This window comes from Oncorhynchus masou, chromosome 6, assembly GCF_036934945.1.
Source record: "Oncorhynchus masou masou isolate Uvic2021 chromosome 6, UVic_Omas_1.1, whole genome shotgun sequence".
In the NCBI taxonomy this organism is placed as follows: Eukaryota; Metazoa; Chordata; class Actinopteri; order Salmoniformes; family Salmonidae; genus Oncorhynchus; species Oncorhynchus masou.
The window spans coordinates 77,645,857-77,663,750 of record NC_088217.1 but is presented as its reverse complement, the minus strand read 5'-3'; the positions used below and the strand labels follow the sequence as shown (position 1 = coordinate 77,663,750).

Genomic DNA, 17,894 nt, shown 5'->3' with positions numbered 1-17,894 from the left:
TGTGTGTGTGTGTGTGTGTGTGTGTGTGTGTGTGTGTGTGTGTGTTGGCCACTGTACGTTGGACAGCCAGGCTTGTTGCTAGGCTACGGTCAGGAAGTGTCCTGCATAGTAAATGTGTCTGAGGGGATCTGTGTAATGGAGTTGGCAGTGGACACACACACACACACACACACACAAACCCACACACACAAGCAATTGCGCACACACTTGTCAGCTGGTTGGGGCTATGAGGCTTCAGACAGCAGATCTAGGTCAGGAAGGCGAGAATAACGAATGAACGAATGAAAAAAGCAACAAAGGTTTACATTCTGAATGAGTCTTAGGAAGAGAAGGGCTTTCCTTGTTATGAGAGCTGACACACACACACCCCACCAACGTGTGTGTGTGTGTGTGTGTGTGTGTGTGTGTGTGTGTGTGTGTGTGTGTGTGTGTGTGTGTGTGTGTGTGTGTGTGTGTGTGTGTGTGTGTGTGTGTGTGTGTGTGTGTGTGTGTGTGTGTGTGTGTGTGTGTGTGTGTGTGTGTGTGGACTTTGAGGTCCATAGACTGCTTTATCCTGGGAGTAATTCTATTGTTTTTGTCAAACAAAGAGACTTTTGTAGTTGTGGAATTGGGACTGATCCTAAAAGAAAATTATGTCTCCAAGAACGTGTGTGTGAGTAAGTGTGTGAGTAAGTGTGTGTGTGGTGAAACGTATGGACTCTACTGTAGCCTGTATGAGTCGGAGTGGTAGCTCATTGGCCTGTGGCTAGTCGTTACTTAATTCCCCACATCCTCCCCTTCCCTCCTCCCCTTCCCTCCTCCCCTTCCCTCCTCCCCTTCCATCCTCCCCTTCCCTCCTCCCCTTCCCTCCTCCCCTTCCCTCCTCCCCTTCCCTCCTCCCCCTTCCCTCCTCCCCTTCCCTCCTCCCCTTCCCTCCTCCCCCTTCCCCTCCTCCCCTCTTCTCTTCATTAATGTCTCTTATATTCTGATTCTGTTCTTTATTCTCTCCTAGAACTAGGATCATTTAAGTGTAAACATTTCTCCCTTGCCTGTTTCCTGCTACTATTCTCGTTAATGATCAACATTAGTAGAAAACTCCACCCTAAAACAATCTTTGGTTTCATTTCATCCTTTTATTATTGTTTCCTTTAGTCCTCTTGACAGAGTCACAAAATGTTTTGCTTGTCAGCAATCACGTTTTCAAGATATGTAACCTTCAAAATAGAGAAGTCATCCCTGTGTGATGCATTTTGCGTCATTTGATGCATCATTTCATGCATCATTTGCATTTTGAAAGTTTACATATCTTGAAAACAGGATTTCTGACAGAAAACGTTTTGAGACTATGTCAACAATGGACGACTGAAACAAATACCAAAATATTTAAAGGAGCTTTCCTTTAAGATTAGGTCCTTAACTAATTATCTTCTATCTGTCTCAGGGTCGTCATGTCAAGACAGGGCAACTTGCGGCCATCAAGGTCATGGATGTCACCGGGGTAAGTGACACGCATAAATAATTATACACACACACACACACACACACACACACACACACACACACACACACACACACACACACACACACACACACACACACACACACACACACACACACACACACACACACATTCTAAGGTGCATATGTGTGTGTGTAGAATTGTAATGTGTGTGTGTGTGTGTGTGTGTGAGCATCGTTGTAATGTGTGTGTGTTCCAGGATGAGGAAGAGGAGATTAAAGGTGAGATCAACATGTTGAAGAAGTACAGCCACCATCGGAACATTGCCACCTACTACGGTGCCTTCGTCAAGAAGAACCCTCCTGGCATCGACGACCAGCTATGGGTATGTGTGTGTGTGTGTGTGTGTGTGTGTGTGTGTGTGTGTGTGTGTGTGTGTGTGTGTGTGTGTGTGTGTGTGTGTGTGTTTGCATCCATGTGCGCCTGCATGCGTATGTGCACAGGTGTGTGTGGTAACCATTTTCTCTGTCTCTCTCTCTCTGTCTCTCTCGGTCTCTCTGTCTGTCTCTCTCTCTCTGTCTCTCTCTCTCTCTGTCTCTCTCTCTCGGTCTCTCTGTCGGTCTGTCTCTCTGTCTCTCTCTCTCTCTCTCTCTCTCTCTCTCTCTCTGTCTCTGTCTCTCTCTCTCGGTCTCTCTGTCGGTCTGTCTTTCTGTCTCTCTCTCTCTCTCTCTCTCTCTGTGTCTCTCTCTCTCTCTCTCTCTCTCTCTGTCTCTCTCTCTCTCTCTGTCTCTCTCTCTCTCTCTCTCACTCTCTCTCTCTCTCTCTCTCTCTCTCTCTCTCTCTGTGTCTCTCTCTCTCTCTCTGTCTCTCTCTCTCTCTCGGTCTCTCTCTCTGTCTCTGACAATTCAATTCAATTCAATTCAAGGGCTTTATTGGCATGGGAAACATGTGTTAACATTGCCAAAGCAGGTGAGGTAGATAATATATAAAGTGAAATAAACAATAAAAATTAACAGTAAACATTACACATACAGAAGTTTCAAAACAATAAAGACATTACAAATGTCATATTATATATATATATATATATATATATATATATATATATATATATATACACAGTGTTTTAAAAATGTAAAAATGGTAAAGGACACAAGATAAAATAAATAAGCATAGATATGGGTTGTATTTACAATGGTGCGTGTTCTTCACTGGTTGCCCTTTTCTCGTGGCAACAGGTCACAAATCTTGCTGCTCTGATAGCACACTGTGGAATTTCACCCAGTAGATATGGGAGTTTTTCAAAATTGGATTTGTTTTCGAATTCTTTGTGGATCTGTGTAATCTGAGGGAAATATGTCTCTCTAATATGGTCATACATTGGGCAGGAGGTTAGGAAGTGCAGCTCAGTTTCCACCTCATTTTGTGGGCAGTGAGCACATAGCCTGTCTTCTCTTGAGAGCCATGTCTGCCTACGGCGGCCTTTCTCAATAGCAAGGCTATGCTCGCTGAGTCTGTACATAGTCAAAGCTTTCCTTAATTTTGGGTCAGTCACAGTGGTCAGGTATTCTGCCGCTGTGTACTCTCTGTTTAGGGCGAAGTAGCATTCTAGTTTGCTCTGTTTTTTTGTTAATTCTTTCCAATGTGTCAAGTAATTATCTTTTTGTTTTCTCATGATTTGGTTGGGTCTAATTGTGCTGCTGTCCTGGGGCTCTGTCTCTCTCTGTCTCTCTGCCTCTTTGTCTCCCCCTCTCGGTCTCTCTCTCTCTCTCTCGGTCTCTCTCTGTCTCTCTCTCTCGGTCTTTCAATTCAATTCAATTCAAGGGGCTTTATTGGCATGGGAAACATGTGTTAACATTGCCAAAGCAAGTAAGGTAAACAATAAAATTAACAGTAGACATCACACATACAGAAGTTTCAAAACAACAAAGACATTGAAAATGTCATATTATATATATATATATATATACAGTGTTTTTACAAGGTACAAATTTGAAAGGACACAAGATAAAATAAATAAGCATAGATATGGGTTGTATTTACAATGGTGTTTGTTCCTCACTGGTTGCCCTTTTCTCGTGGCAACAGGTCACAAATCTTGCTGCTCTGATGGCACACTGTGGAATTTCACCCAGTAGATATGGGAGTTTTTCAAAATTTCTCTGTCTCTCTCTATCTGTCTCTGTAGTTGGTGATGGAGTTCTGTGGGGCGGGCTCAATAACTGATCTGATTAAGAACACCAAGGGGAACTCACTGAAGGAAGAGTGGACTGCCTACATCTGCAGAGAGATCCTCAGGGTAAGTATTGCTAAAAATGTAGTGCTGAGAGATGAACCATTTTGGTTATTTTGAGTTTTTTCAACAACTAGTTGACTAACATCAGTTCAGTTATTGAAATGACATTTCTAGGTATCTCTACCTGAATTACATGATCTAAGTGATTGTAGTTGATATTCAGCAGTCATAAAAGCCTTATTTACTTTACTCTCTCTACCCGTCTCCTCTCTCTCTCTACCTCTCTCTACCTCTCTCTACCTCTCTCTCTACCTCTCTCTACCTCTCTCTACCTCTCTCTCTACCTCTCTCTACCTCTCTCTCTACCTCTCTCTACCTCTCTCTCTACCTCTCTCTCTACCTCTCTCTACCTCTCTCTACCTCTCTCTCTACCTCTCTCTACCTCTCTCTACCTCTCGCTCTACCTCTCTCTACCTCTCGCTCTACCTCTCTCTACCTCTCGCTCTACCTCTCTCTACCTCTCTCTACCTCTCTCTACCTCTCTCTCTACCTCTCTCTCTACCTCTCTCTACCTCTCGCTCTACCTCTCTCTACCTCTCTCTACCCGTCTACTCTCTCTCTCTACCTCTCTCTCAACTCTCTTTCTCTACCTCTCTCTACCTCTCTACCTCTCTCTACCTCTCTCAACCTCTCTCTACCCGTCTCCTCTCTCTCTACCTCTCTCTCTACCTCTCTTTCTCTACCTCTACCTCTCTACCCCTCTCTCTACCTCTCTCTCTACCTCTCTTTCTCTACCTCTCGCTCTACCTCTCTCTACCTATCTACCTGTCTACTCTCTCTCTCTACCTCTCTCTCAACTCTCTTTCTCTACCTCTCTCTACCTCTCTACCTCTCTCTACCTCTCTCAACCTCTCTCTACCCGTCTCTCTCTCTCTACCTCTCTCTCTACCTCTCTTTCGCTACCTCTAACTCTCTACCCCTCTCTCTACCTCTCGCTCTACCTCTCTCTACCTCTCTTTCTCTACCTCTACCTCTCTACCCCTCTCTCTACCTCTCTCTACCTCTCTTTCTCTACCTCTTGCTCTACCTCTCTCTACCTCTCTTTCTCTACCTCTCTCTACCTCTCTCTACCCGTCTACTCTCTCTCTCTCTACCTCTCTCTCTACCTCTCTTTCTCTACCTCTCTCAACCTCTCTCTACCCGTCTCCTCCTCTCTCTCTCTTTCTCTACCTCTACCTCTCTACCCCTCACTCTACCTCTCTCTCTACCTCTTTCTCTACCTCTCTCTACCTCTCTCTACCTCTCTCTACCTCTCTCTACCCGTCTCCTCTCTCTCTCTACCTCTCTCTACCTCTCTTTCTCTACCTCTACCTCTCTCTCTATCTCTCTCTACCTCATTTTCTCTACCTCTTTCCCTACCCGTCTCCTCTCTCTCTACCTCTTTTTCTCTACCTCTCTCTACCTCTCTCTACCGCTCTATCTACCTCTTTTTCTCTACCTCTCTCTCTACCGCTCTCTCTACCGCTCTCTCTACCTCTCTTTCTCTACCTCTCTCTACCTCTCTCTCTACCTCTCTCTACCTCTCTTTCTCTACCTCTCTCTACCTCTCTTTCTCTACCTCCCTCTATACCGCTCTCTTTACCTCTCTTTCTCTACCTCTCTCTACCTCTCTACCGCTCTCTCTACCTCTTTTTCTCTACCTCTCTCTACCTCTCTCTACCGCTCTATCTACCTCTTTCTCTACCTCTCTCTACCTCTCTCTACCTCTCTCTACCTCCCTCTACCTCTCTCTACCCGTCTCCTCTCTCTCTACCTCTCTCTACCTCTCTTTCTCTACCTCTACCTCTCTCTCTACCTCTCTCTCTACCTCTCTCTATCTCTCTCTACCTCATTTTCTCTACCTCTTTCCCTACCCGTCTCCTCTCTCTCTACCTCTCTTTCTCTACCTCTCGCTCTACCTCTCTCTACCTCTCTTTCTACCTCTCTCTACCTCTCTTTCTCTACCTCTACCTCTCTACCCCTCTCTCTACCTCTCTCTCTACCTCTCTTTCTCTACCTCTTGCTCTACCTCTCTCTACCTCTCTTTCTCTACCTCTCTCTACCCGTCTACTCTCTCTCTCTCTACCTCTCTCTCTACCTCTCTTTCTCTACCTCTCTACCTCTCTCTACCTCTCTCAACCCCTCTCTACCCGTCTCCTCTCTCTCTCTCTCTTTCTCTACCTCTACCTCTCTACCCTCTCTCTACCTCTCTCTCTCTACCTCTTTCTCTACCTCTCTCTACCTCTCTCTACCTCTCTCTACCTCTCTACCTCTCTACCTCTCTCTACCCGTCTCCTCTCTCTCTCTACCTCTCTCTACCTCTCTTTCTCTACCTCTCTCTCTACCTCTCTCTATCTCTCTCTACCTCATTTTCTCTACTCTCTTTCCCTACCCGTCTCCTCTCTCTCTACCTCTTTTTCTCTACCTCTCTCTACCTCTCTCTACCGCTCTATCTACCTCTTTTTCTCTACCTCTCTCTCTACCGCTCTCTCTACCGCTCTCTCTACCTCTCTTTCTCTACCCCTCTCTCTACCGCTCTCTCTACCTCTCTTTCTCTACCTCTCTCTACCTCTCTCTCTACCTCTCTCTACCTCTCTTTCTCTACCTCTCTCTACCTCTCTTTCTCTACCTCTCTTTCTCTACCTCTCTTTCTCTACCTCTCTCTATACTGCTCTCTTTACCTCTCTTTCTCTACCTCTCTCTACCTCTCTACCGCTCTCTCTACCTCTTTTTCTCTACCTCTCTCTCTACTGCTCTCTCTACCGCTCTCTCTACCTCTCTTTCTCTACCTCTCCCTCTCTCTCTACCGCTCTCTCTACCTCTCTTTCTCTAACTCTCTCTACCTCTCTTTCTCTACCTCTCTTTCTCTACCTCTCTTTCTCTACCTCTCTCTCTAACGCTCTCTCTACCTCTCTGTTCTCTACCTCTCTCTACCGCTCTCTCTACCTCTCTCTCTACCTCTTTCTCTACCCGTCTCCTCTCTCTCTCTCTCTCTCTACCTCTCTTTCTCTACCTCTCTCTACCTCTCTTTCTCTACCCCTCTCCACCTCTCTTTCTCTACCTCTCTCTCCTACTCTCTCTACCTCTCTTTCTCTACCTCTCTCTCTCCCTCTCTCTTCATCTCTCTACCTCTCTTTCTCTACCTCTCTCTACCTCTCATCCTGTAACTATCTCTACCTCTCTCTCCCTCTCTTTCTACCTCTCTCTCTACCTCTCTCTACCGCTCTCTCTACCTCTCTTTCTCTTCCTCTCTCTACATCTCTACCTCTCTTTCTCTACCTCTCTCTACCTCTCATCCTGTAACTATCTCTACCTCTCTCTACCTCTCTTTCTACCTCTCTCTCTACCTCTCTTTACCTCTCTCTCTACCTCTCTCTCTACCTCTCTCTCTGCCTCTCTCTACCTCTCTCTCTCTACCTCTCTCTCTCCAGGGTCTGACCCATCTCCACCAGCACAAGGTCATCCACAGAGACATCAAGGGTCAGAACGTCCTGCTGACGGAGAACGCAGAGGTCAAACTGGGTGAGACAGACTGGTTTTAATAATAAAATATTTATTTTTGAAGACAAATTCCATTGTCCTACCCAGAATTGCTGAATATGTCACCTTCTTCAGTTTCCACATTGATCATGCAGGCAGACAGATATGTAAAATAATTGACTGACTCAGTGAGTAATTGATTGATATGTTGATTGGTCTCTGATCAGTGGACTTTGGTGTGAGCGCCCAGCTGGACCGGACGGTGGGGAAGAGGAACACCTTCATCGGGACTCCCTATTGGATGGCTCCCGAGGTCATTGCCTGCGACGAGAACCCTGAGGCCACCTACGACTTTAAGGTACCCAGAATACTCTGCTTCACACATTGTGTTTTGTCCCTTCATGTATTTATTTCCTCCTGACTCAGTGCTCTCACTTGTCCACTCCCTCTCTCTCTCTCTCTCTCTCACACTCTCTCTCTCACACACACTCTCTCTCACTCTCTCTCTCTCTTTCTCTCACTCTCTCTTAGAGTGACCTGTGGTCTCTGGGTATAACAGCTATAGAAATGGCAGAAGGAGCCCCTCGTAAGTATGGACACACACACACACACCAACACACACACACACCAACACACCCACACTTACACTGGTATTAACTATTTTCTGTCCGTCTGCAGCATTGTGTGACATGCACCCAATGAGAGCCCTCTTCCTGATCCCACGAAACCCCGCCCCCAGACTCAAGTCCAAGAAGTGGTGAGTCTGCATCACACACACACACACACACACACACACACACACACACATACACACACACACACATACACACACACTAATATCCTGATTATTACGAAGAAAAAAAAAATAATAATACTAACTTTCAGGTCTAAGAAGTTCCAGTCCTTCATTGAGAGTTGCTTGGTGAAGAGTCATGGTCAGAGACCCAGCACAGAGCAGCTGTTGAAGCACCCCTTCATCAGAGAGCTGCCCAACGAACGACAGATCCGCATCCAACTGAAGGACCACATCGACAGAACCAAGAAGAAACGTGGAGAGAGGGGTGAGACAGATATCAGTAGTCTGGAACACAAATGGAGTATGATGCTCACTTCTCCTCCTGGGAGATCTGATGTGTTAGCCCACTATAACCGACTGGTGTGTGTGTTCTTCTGCAGATGAGACAGAATATGAGTACAGTGGGAGTGAAGAGGAGGAAGAGGAGCGAGACGTGGGGGAGCCAAGGTAACACACACACACATACAACAAACACAGTCTCTCATTGGTCCAATTTCCACTCACACACTCTTCTGACTGGTCCTTCCCCAGCTCAATCATTAACATCCCTGGTGAGTCGACGTTAAGGCGGGACTTCCTGCGTCTGCAGCTGGCCAATAAGGAACGCTCTGAGGCTCTGAGGCGCCAGCAGTTGGAACAACAGCAGAACGAGGAACACAAGCGCCTCCTACTGGCCGAACGACAGAAACGCATAGAGGAGCAGAAAGAACAGAGGAGGAGACTGGAGGAGGTAGGACACACTCATGCATACACACACACACCCACGCACACACACACATGTTTACGTCTCTTTTTCTGTCCAACAGCAACAGCGCAGGGAGCGTGAGTTGAGGAAGCAGCAGGAGAGAGAACAGAGGAGGCGCTATGAGGAAATGGAACAACTACGGAGAGATGAGGAGAGGAGGCACGCGGAGAGAGAACAGGTACACACTGACTTCCTCCTGTAGTCCTCTTGTTCTCTCTCTTCCTGCTGCTACGGTGTATAGGAGTATATCTGTCTCTTGTTCTCTCTCTACCTGCTGCTACGGTGTATAGGAGTATATCTGTCTCTTGTTCTCTCTCTACCTGCTGCTACAGTGTATAGGAGTATATCTGTCTCTTGTTCTCTCTCTACCTGCTGCTACAGTGTATAGGAGTATATCTGTCTCTTGTTCTCTCTCTACCTGCTGCTACAGTGTATAGGAGTATATCTGTCTCTTGTTCTCTCTCTTCCTGCTGCTACGGTGTATAGGAGTATATCTGTCTCTTGTTCTCTCTCTACCTTCTGCTACAGTGTATAGGAGTATATCTGTCTCTTGTTCTCTCTCTACCTGCTGCTACAGTGTATAGGAGTATATCTGTCTCTTGTTCTCTCTCTACCTACTGCTACAGTGTATAGGAGTATATCTGTCTCTTGTTCTCTCTCTTCCTGCTGCTACAGTGTATAGGAGTATATCTGTCTCTTGTTCTCTCTCTTCCTGCTGCTACGGTGTATAGGAGTATATCTGTCTCTTGTTCTCTCTCTACCTGCTGCTACGGTGTATAGGAGTATATCTGTCTCTTGTTCTCTCTCTACCTGCTGCTACGGTGTATAGGAGTATATCTGTCTCTTGTTCTCTCTCTACCTGCTGCTACAGTGTATAGGAGTATATCTGTCTCTTGTTCTCTCTCTACCTACTGCTACAGTGTATAGGAGTATATCTGTCTCTTGTTCTCTCTCTACCTGCTGCTACAGTGTATAGGAGTATATCTGTCTCTTGTTCTCTCTCTACCTGCTGCTACAGTGTATAGGAGTATATCTGTCTCTTGTTCTCTCTGTTTCCTGTTCTCTCCTTCCCTCCAGGCTGCATTCGGAGTACATCTCTGTCTGACTCTCTCTTTCTGTTTCCTGTTCTCTCCTTCCCTCCAGGCTGCATTAGGAGTACATCTCTGTCTGACTCTCTCTTTCTGTTTCCTGTTCTCTCCTTCCCTCCACGCTGCGTTGTGATAGGAGTATATCCGTAGACAGCTGGAGGAGGAACAGAGACAGTTAGAGATCCTACAGCAACAGCTTCTGCAGGAGCAGGCTCTACTGCTGGTAACATTGTTACCCCTGCATGTCTATGTATATATACCCCTGACCCATCAATAGCTTCTACAGGAGCAGGCCCTACTGCTGGTAACACTGTTACCCCTGCATGTCTATGTATATATACCCCTGACCTCTCACCCCTGACCCCTCAATTACTTCTACAGGAGCAGGCTCTACTGCTGGTAACTCTATAACCCCTGCATGTCTATATATATATATATATATATATATATATATATATATATATATATATATATATATACCCCTGACCCCTCAATAACTTCTACAGGAGCAGGCTCTACTGCTGGTAACTCTGTTACCCCTGCATGTCTATATATGTATATACCCCTGACCTCTCACCCCTGACCCCTCAATAACTTCTACAGGAGCATGCCCATTGTATACCTGCATGTATACATCTACCTACCACCCTCCTCTCAAGTCTGACCCCTCAACCCTGTGAAACTACAGCTACAGAGCCTGTGGTGTAAACCTGTACTTTGTCCCTGTGTCCAGTGTTTGTTGTTCCTCGTTCCTCTCTGCAAGTACTTACCCTGCAAGGAACCCCCCTCCCCAGCCCCATCAAATCACATCACATTTTATTTGTCACATGCGCCGAATACGACAGGTGTAGATCTTACCGTGAAAAGCTTACTTACAAGCCCTTATCCAACAATGCAGTTCAAGAAATAGAATTAAGAAAATATTTACTAAATAAACTAAAGTAAAAAATGTAATAAAAAGTAACACCGAGCCGGTGTGCAGGTTACTCGAGGTCATTTGTACATGGATCATGGAACGTCCCTGTGAGCCCTGTCCTGTATGGATCCTATTGGTTAACCTGTCCTTTGTGGAGTGATGCTATTGGTCATGTGTCTCTGTTGCTTGGCTCTGTGCTGTCATGATAGTGATTTGGTTAAGATTGGATAATAACAGCCTTCCGTGTGTGTGTGTGTGTGTGTGTGTGTGTGTGTGTGTGTGTGTGTGTGTGTGTGTCCATAGGAGTATAAGCGTAAGCAGATTGAGGAACAACATCAAGCCGAGAGGCTACAGAGACAGTTACAACAGGAGGTAACACTTGGCTCTTATGATGATGTCATATAACAATGGTGTTGAATAATTGAAGAGATGGTCAACTGTTGCCTATTTGTTTTGTAGAGAGCCTACCTGGTGTCTCTACAACAGCAGCAACAACAACAAAACCAAGATGGCCGACCAGGCGAGAAGAAACCTCTGTATCACTATAAAGACTCAGCTAGTCCTACTGACAAACCTGCATGGGCTAAAGAGGTACACACACAGACTCTGGAGAGACTCTGGTCTCTGGACAACATTCATAACTGAAGATCATGAGTACAGTCTCAGTCTAACTACAACATTGTCTGTGTAGCGGTGCATACAGTGTGGATCGGAACAAGATATTGTGTTCTTCTGTTACAGTTCTCGTGTGTGTTTTATATGTGGTGTGTGTGTGTGTGTGTGTGTGTGTGTGTGTGTGTGTGTGTGTGTGTGTGTGTGTGTGTGCTTGTTTAACTTCTGCCCCACCTTGTCTGCAGGTCTTGAAGCAGCAGCCACACCCCCAGAGCCACTCACCCCGCCCTTTCCTCAGACAAAGCCACTCCTTCAACCAACCTTCATCCCACATTCCTTCCCACGCCAACCTCCCTCGCTTGAGCCCCCTCCGACCCCACCCCTCCCCCTCACATCCGTATCTCCCTGGAGACCAGGGATCTAGTAGATCCCATTCTGAAACAGGAGATCAGCCAGCAGGATAGAGAGATGAGAGCTCAGAAAGCCGGTCAGAGGGTGGTCAGACAGAAAGAAAGAGGATACAATACCGGAGCCAACCACCAGGGGGTACCACACAACAACCGGAGGCCAAAAGGGCCTAGCCGAGCTGGTCAAAAGGCTGGTCAGCAAGACCGAGGACGCAGTCCCAGACCTAAACACCCAGGGCCACAACACAACCCCAACCAGGGGCCACAGCATAATGGGAAGGGGCAACAGGCTGGCTTTAACCGAGGCCCCAGCCCTAACCCCAACCAAGCCCCAAAAGAGAGCCCCATCTCTAATCCCCAAGCCCCTAAACAAGAGGCCCTCAATGGGCCAGCCTGGGCACCCAGCTCCAGCCCCAACCAGGGACATAACCTGGGGGTGAAAGACCAGGGGCAGATATGGGTCAGTGGCCGTAGTGGCAGCTCCATCTCCCCCTGTCGTAGAATAGACATAGAAGTAAATGACATAGATGTAGAAATAGACTCCTCTTCCTCCTCTCATTCTAATTCTTCTTTCCTCTACCCCTCTCCTGATCATGATCTTAGAGGCAGCTCTCTGTTTCCCTGTCGTATACTAGATGTAGAAATAGATGAACTAGATATAGAAATGGAGGAACTAGAAAAGAGGGAGTTGGATTGTTGGAGGTATAGAGAGGAGGAGAGGGAAAGGGGTAGAGAGGAGGTGTGGGGGGTTTGGCAGGATGGCTTCCAGCCAGCGCATGAAAGTCTGTTGGGGATCTTATGGGGGTCATGCAATTCTGACCTCTACCCCCGATCCCTAACCCCTGACCTCTCAGCCTCTGCACCGGCAGGCCGGCTCCGCCCTTTCCTGTCCTCCAATCAAAATCACTTCCTGGCTCCTGAATGCTCAAGCAGAGTCCGTTCCTCCAAGTCCCGGCTGGGCACCTCCCCCTCTGAACAGAGTGAAGTCAGAGGTCAGTGATGATGATGAGGTCACGACCTCTAACCTGGACCTGACTTCCTCTGCTCCAGCTAACATGCTCAGATCACACCTGGCCCAGGCCATGCCCATTAGATCCAAGCAGTCATCCCTGTCTCGGTCCTCCCTCTCTTTCTCCCCCTTCGTTCTCCTTGTAAGAGCTCAGGTCTCTGAAACAGTTAGTTTCAGCCTTAAACTGGATGGGCCTCTCGCCCGAGGTCACGGGAACCTCACCCCCAAACCTCAGCCGGAATCTCCCCCTCACACTCCCGACCCTGAGTCCCCCATGTCATCTCTCCTCAATTCCCCTCCCGCTCCATTCTACCACTCCAGTATCTCACACCCTGCTCCTCCCCCTACCTCACCCCTATGTGTTCTCCTCACCCCTCTCCTGATGGCTCCCCCTTCGGCTCCAGTCCCAGCTCACTATCAGACCACTCGCTGCTAGCCACTAGCCACACACACACACACACACACACACACACACACACACACACACACACACACACACACACACACACACACACACACAAACACACAGACAGACAGACAGACAGACAGACAGACAGACAGACAGACAGACACAGACATATATTCTTTATTATATTTGTAGATAAAACAAAATATTATACATTTCTTATTTTATACTATCTTGTACTACAACATTGTTTCAACTTCATATAGCTCCAGTTGGTTCATCCTTACCCATCTACCTCCAATAGTCCCCAATCCAATCAAAAGTCAATAGTCCCCCCAACCCCCCTCCTTCTGGAGTTGATGATGTCACAGCAAGGACTCCATACGTGTCACTTCCTGTTTACGGTCAGTTAGCCAATTGCAGTTCAGCTTGGTGATGGGTGCTGGCCAATCAGGTCTCAGCTGGGTGAATGCCAATCAGGTCTCAGCTTGGTGCTGGGTGGAGGCCAATCAGGACTCTCTTTAGTGCTGGCCAATCGGTGGTGGACTATATTTTCTCTGGGATCACAGACCATGGATTCTCAACATTTTCAGATTCTCTTATCTGCTAGATGATACCCTCAAACTCCGCCTGCCTCCATCCCCCTCTCCCCCTCTCCTCCATCCCCCTCTTTCCTCTCCTCTATCCCCCTCTCCTCCATCCCCCTCTCTTCCTCTCCTCTATCCCCCTCTCCTCTATCCCCCTCTCTTCCTCTTCTCCATCCCCCTCTCTTCCTCTCTATCCGCCTCTCCTCCATCCCCCTCTCCTCCATCCCCCTCACCTACATCCCCCCTCTTCCCCATCCCCCTCTCCTCCATCCCCCTCTCCTCCATCCCCCTCCCCTCCATCCCCCCTCTCTTCCTCTCCTCCATATCCCCCTCTCCTCCATCCCCCTCTCCTCCATTCCCCCTCCTCCATCCCCTCTCCGCCTCTCCCACCATCCCCTCTCGTCCTCTCCCTTCATCCCCTCTCCTCCTCTCCTCCATCCCCCTCTCCTCCATCCCCTCTCCTCCTTTCCTCCATCCCCCTCCCCCTCTCCTCCATCCCCCTCTCCTCCATCCTCCTCCCTCCCTCCCTCCAACCCTTCTCTCCTCCAACCCCTCTCCTCCTCTCCCTCCCTCCATCCCCCTCTCTCCCCCAACCCTCCCTTCCCCCATCCTCCTCTCCCCCATCCCCCCTCTCCTCCTCTCCTCCATCCCCCTCCTCCATCCCCCTCCCCTCTCCTCCATCCCCCTCTCCTCTCCTCCATCCCCCTCCTCTCCCCTCCCTCCTTTCCTCCATCCCCCTCTCCTCCTCTCCTCCATCCCCCTCTCCTCCATCCCCCTCCTCCATCCTCTCCTCCAACCCCTCTCTCCTCCTCCATCCCCTCATCCTCCTCTCCTCCAACCCTCCCCCTCTCCTCCATCCTCCCCCTCTCCCTCCCATCCTCCTCTCCTCCATCCTCCTCTCCCCATCCCCCATCCATCCCCCCTCTCCTCCTCTCCTTCATCCCTCCTCTCCTCTTCTCCCTCCATCCCCCCTCTCCTCCATCCCCTCTCCTCCTCTCTCCTCCATCCTCCTCTCCCTCCATCCCCCTCTACTCCATCCCCCTCCTCCTCTCCTTCATCCCCCTCTCCTATTCTCCTCCATCCCCCCTCTCCTCCATCCCCCTCTCCTCCATCCCCCTCTCCTCCTCTCCTTCATCCCCCTCTCCTCCACCCCTCCTCCATCCTCCTCTCCTCCATCCGCCTCTCCTCCATCCTCCTCTCCTCCTCTCCCTTCATCCCCCTCTCCTCCTCTCCTCCATCCCTTGTAGAGGAGTACCAGTTGATTCTAACCATTAATTGCATGATTGATTGCTCAGTGCCTCTAGAACACTGTCGACAACACGGCATGAACCTGTTGGTAATGTCCAGGTGGTCTAATAATCCTGATGATGTGTGTCAGGTGGAGGAGCGGTCCAAGCTGAACAGACAGAGTTCTCCTGCCATGCAGCACAAGGTCGTCTCCAGCCGGGTCTCTGAGGCCTCCCCTGCCTCCTGGCCCGAGTCCTTCAGCACTGCAGGGATGCAGCCGGCCGCACCCCACCAACACACCGCCCAGCTGAACCACAGGTGTGTGTCTGTCCCTTCTGTCAGTCTGGCTGTCTCTCTGTGTGTGTGTGTGTTGACATTTACAAATATACAAAATACACACAACCTGTAATTGTACTTGATATTGCATACTACTATGCTGTAGCCTATACTACAGTCAGCAAGCAGTATGTCTGTCTGATGGAATTAGAAAATGAGAACGGACATTCCCATAATTCAGTGTTTTATCTCATTCTCTCTCTCAGTGGCCCATCTGATTCCAGTGAAGACCATGACAGGCTCTCAGTCTCTGCAGGAGGGCACAGGAGGAGAGGCGGGGGGATGGGGAGGAGAGGGAAGGAGGGGGGAGGCATGCCCCCCCGTCAGAACTCTGACCCCACCTCTGACTCGAATCCCGCCCCTCCACCTCGTACCACTAGCCGAGAGGACAATGAGCTTCCCCCTAAGGTCCCTCAGAGAACCACCTCCATCTCCCCAGCCCTGATGAGGAAAAACTCCCCCAACGCACAGGGACTCATACGAGACAGGTGTGTGTGTGTATGTGTGTATGTGTGTATGTGTGTGTCAGGGCCGGGCTCAATTCCATTTAAATTCCAGTCAATTCAGGAAGTGCACTGAAATTGCTTTTCACTTCAATGCTTTTCAATGAGGAATTGGAATTAGGTTTACTTTCTGAAATGAAATGGCATTGACCCCAACCCTGGTGTGTGTGTACTGTATATGTAATTACAGTGTGTATTAACAGTGTGTGTGTTCTTTCAGTCATCCAGACCTGAGAGCTTCAGAGTTGTGTCTCGATACTGCTCTACAGAGGTCCTCTCACTCCTCCTCCTCATCCTCACCTTCATCACAGAGAGGTACACGCACACACACACACATATGTGACTGATGAGTACATGTATTTGTCTGTCAATACACTTTCTGATGCTATTGATGCTGACTCCTCCCTTATGCTGTGATAGGTCCACCAGTCCAGGAGACCTCCCCCCCAGCAGAAGCCAATCAGGAGGTCAGGATCAGACCGGAGGAGGGGCGAGACTCAGGCAGACCCAGCAGACCTGCCGTGAGTGACACACACTCACACACAATCACACACCTCGATTCTTTCTCCACTTCTGCTGCTTATGTTTCTCTTTTCCTCCCTCTCTTTCTCCTTCCTTCTCTGCTCCTCAATCTCTTCTGCTGTTCATCCCCTTCTATCAGAGCTATAAGAAAGCCATAGACGAGGTTAGTGACCTCCCCCTTTTATATCTCTCTGTTTCTACCTCTCTCTCTCTCTCTCTCTCTTCTCTCTCTTAGTTCTCTGTATAACCAGTATGGCCCATTCATTCAGGGTTTTAGAGGGATGTGTGTAAGCTCAACTTAACATCACTTTGGAGGTCTGACCAAGTCAGACTTTTGGAATTCTAAAGTATGTTTGGAATTGAAGTGTCAGGGAGCTGAAAGCATCTAGCCTAGTGTTTAGAGTGTTGGGCCAGTAACTGAAAGGTTGCTGGATTGAATCCCTGAGCTGACAAGGTAAAAAATGTGCAGTTCTGCCCCTGAACAAGGCAATTAACCCACTGTTCCCCGGTAGGCTGTCATTGTAGATAAGAATTTGTTCTTAATTATTAACTGACTTGCCTAGTTAAATACACACAAAAAATATCTCTCTCTTCATTACTCTGTGCACATTGGTTATTTTAGGAGGAACTGGTGTGTGTGTGTGTGTGTGTGTGTGTGTGTGTGTGTGTGTGTGTGTGTGTGTGTGTGTGTGTGTGTGTGTGTGTGTGTGTGTGGTTTAGGAAGAGCTTGTGGAGGTCCACCCTGTCTGCATGAATTGGTTTGGTCCAGTGGTTGGGGGGAATGGTGCTGTGGTACTGGGCCATCTGGTAGCATGGGGGTGTTTGCTAGATGGATACAGACATGGATGTGCACCCCTTTATTTTTTAGAAGCTTGTTTTTTGATTTATTGGTTTATAACATCTTTGTTTTAGCTGGTCTTTCACAAGGACATCTTTCTCCAGAGTTCACAAATATTTATTTGACGTGAAGACATTGATGCTGATATTTGATCTCGTTCTGTCCTTCTCTCAGTTCCTCCTTTGTCTCTGTTAGTTGGACTCTCCCAACCCTCTTGACTGTTAGAGAATATGAAGTGGAATCACTGGGGTTCAAATTTGTATTTACTTTCTCTCTTTTTCTCTCTCTCTCTCTCTCTCTCTCTCTCTCTCTCCGTTTCTCTGTTTCTCTCTCTGTTTCTCTGTTTCTCTCTCTCTGTCTCCATCTCTGTCTCGCTGTCTCTCTCTCTCTGTATCTATCTCTGTCTCTTTCTCTCTGTCTCTCTCCTCTCTCTCCCCACTCTCTGTCTCTCTGTCTCTCCTCTCTCTGTCTCCCTCTCTCTCTCTCTCTCTCTCTCTCGCTCTGTTTCTCTGTTTCGCTCTCTGTTTCTCTGTTTTCTCTCTCTGTTTCTCTGTTTCTCTGTTTCTCTCTCTGTCTCTCTCTCTGTCTCTCTCTCTGTCTCTCTCTCTGTCTCTCTGTCTCTATCTCTCTGTCTCCTCTTTCTGTCTCTCTCTCTCTGTCTCCTCTCTCTGTCTCTCTCTCTGTTTCTCTGTTTCTCTCTCTGTTTCTC

General features: G+C 48.1%; 1 pseudogene; it reads left to right on the top strand.

Moving 5' to 3' along the window:
• Nucleotides 1–1,399: 1,399 nt before the first annotated feature.
• Nucleotides 1,400–17,894, top strand: part of LOC135541703 (TRAF2 and NCK-interacting protein kinase-like) — a 23,395-nt pseudogene continuing 6,900 nt past the window's right edge.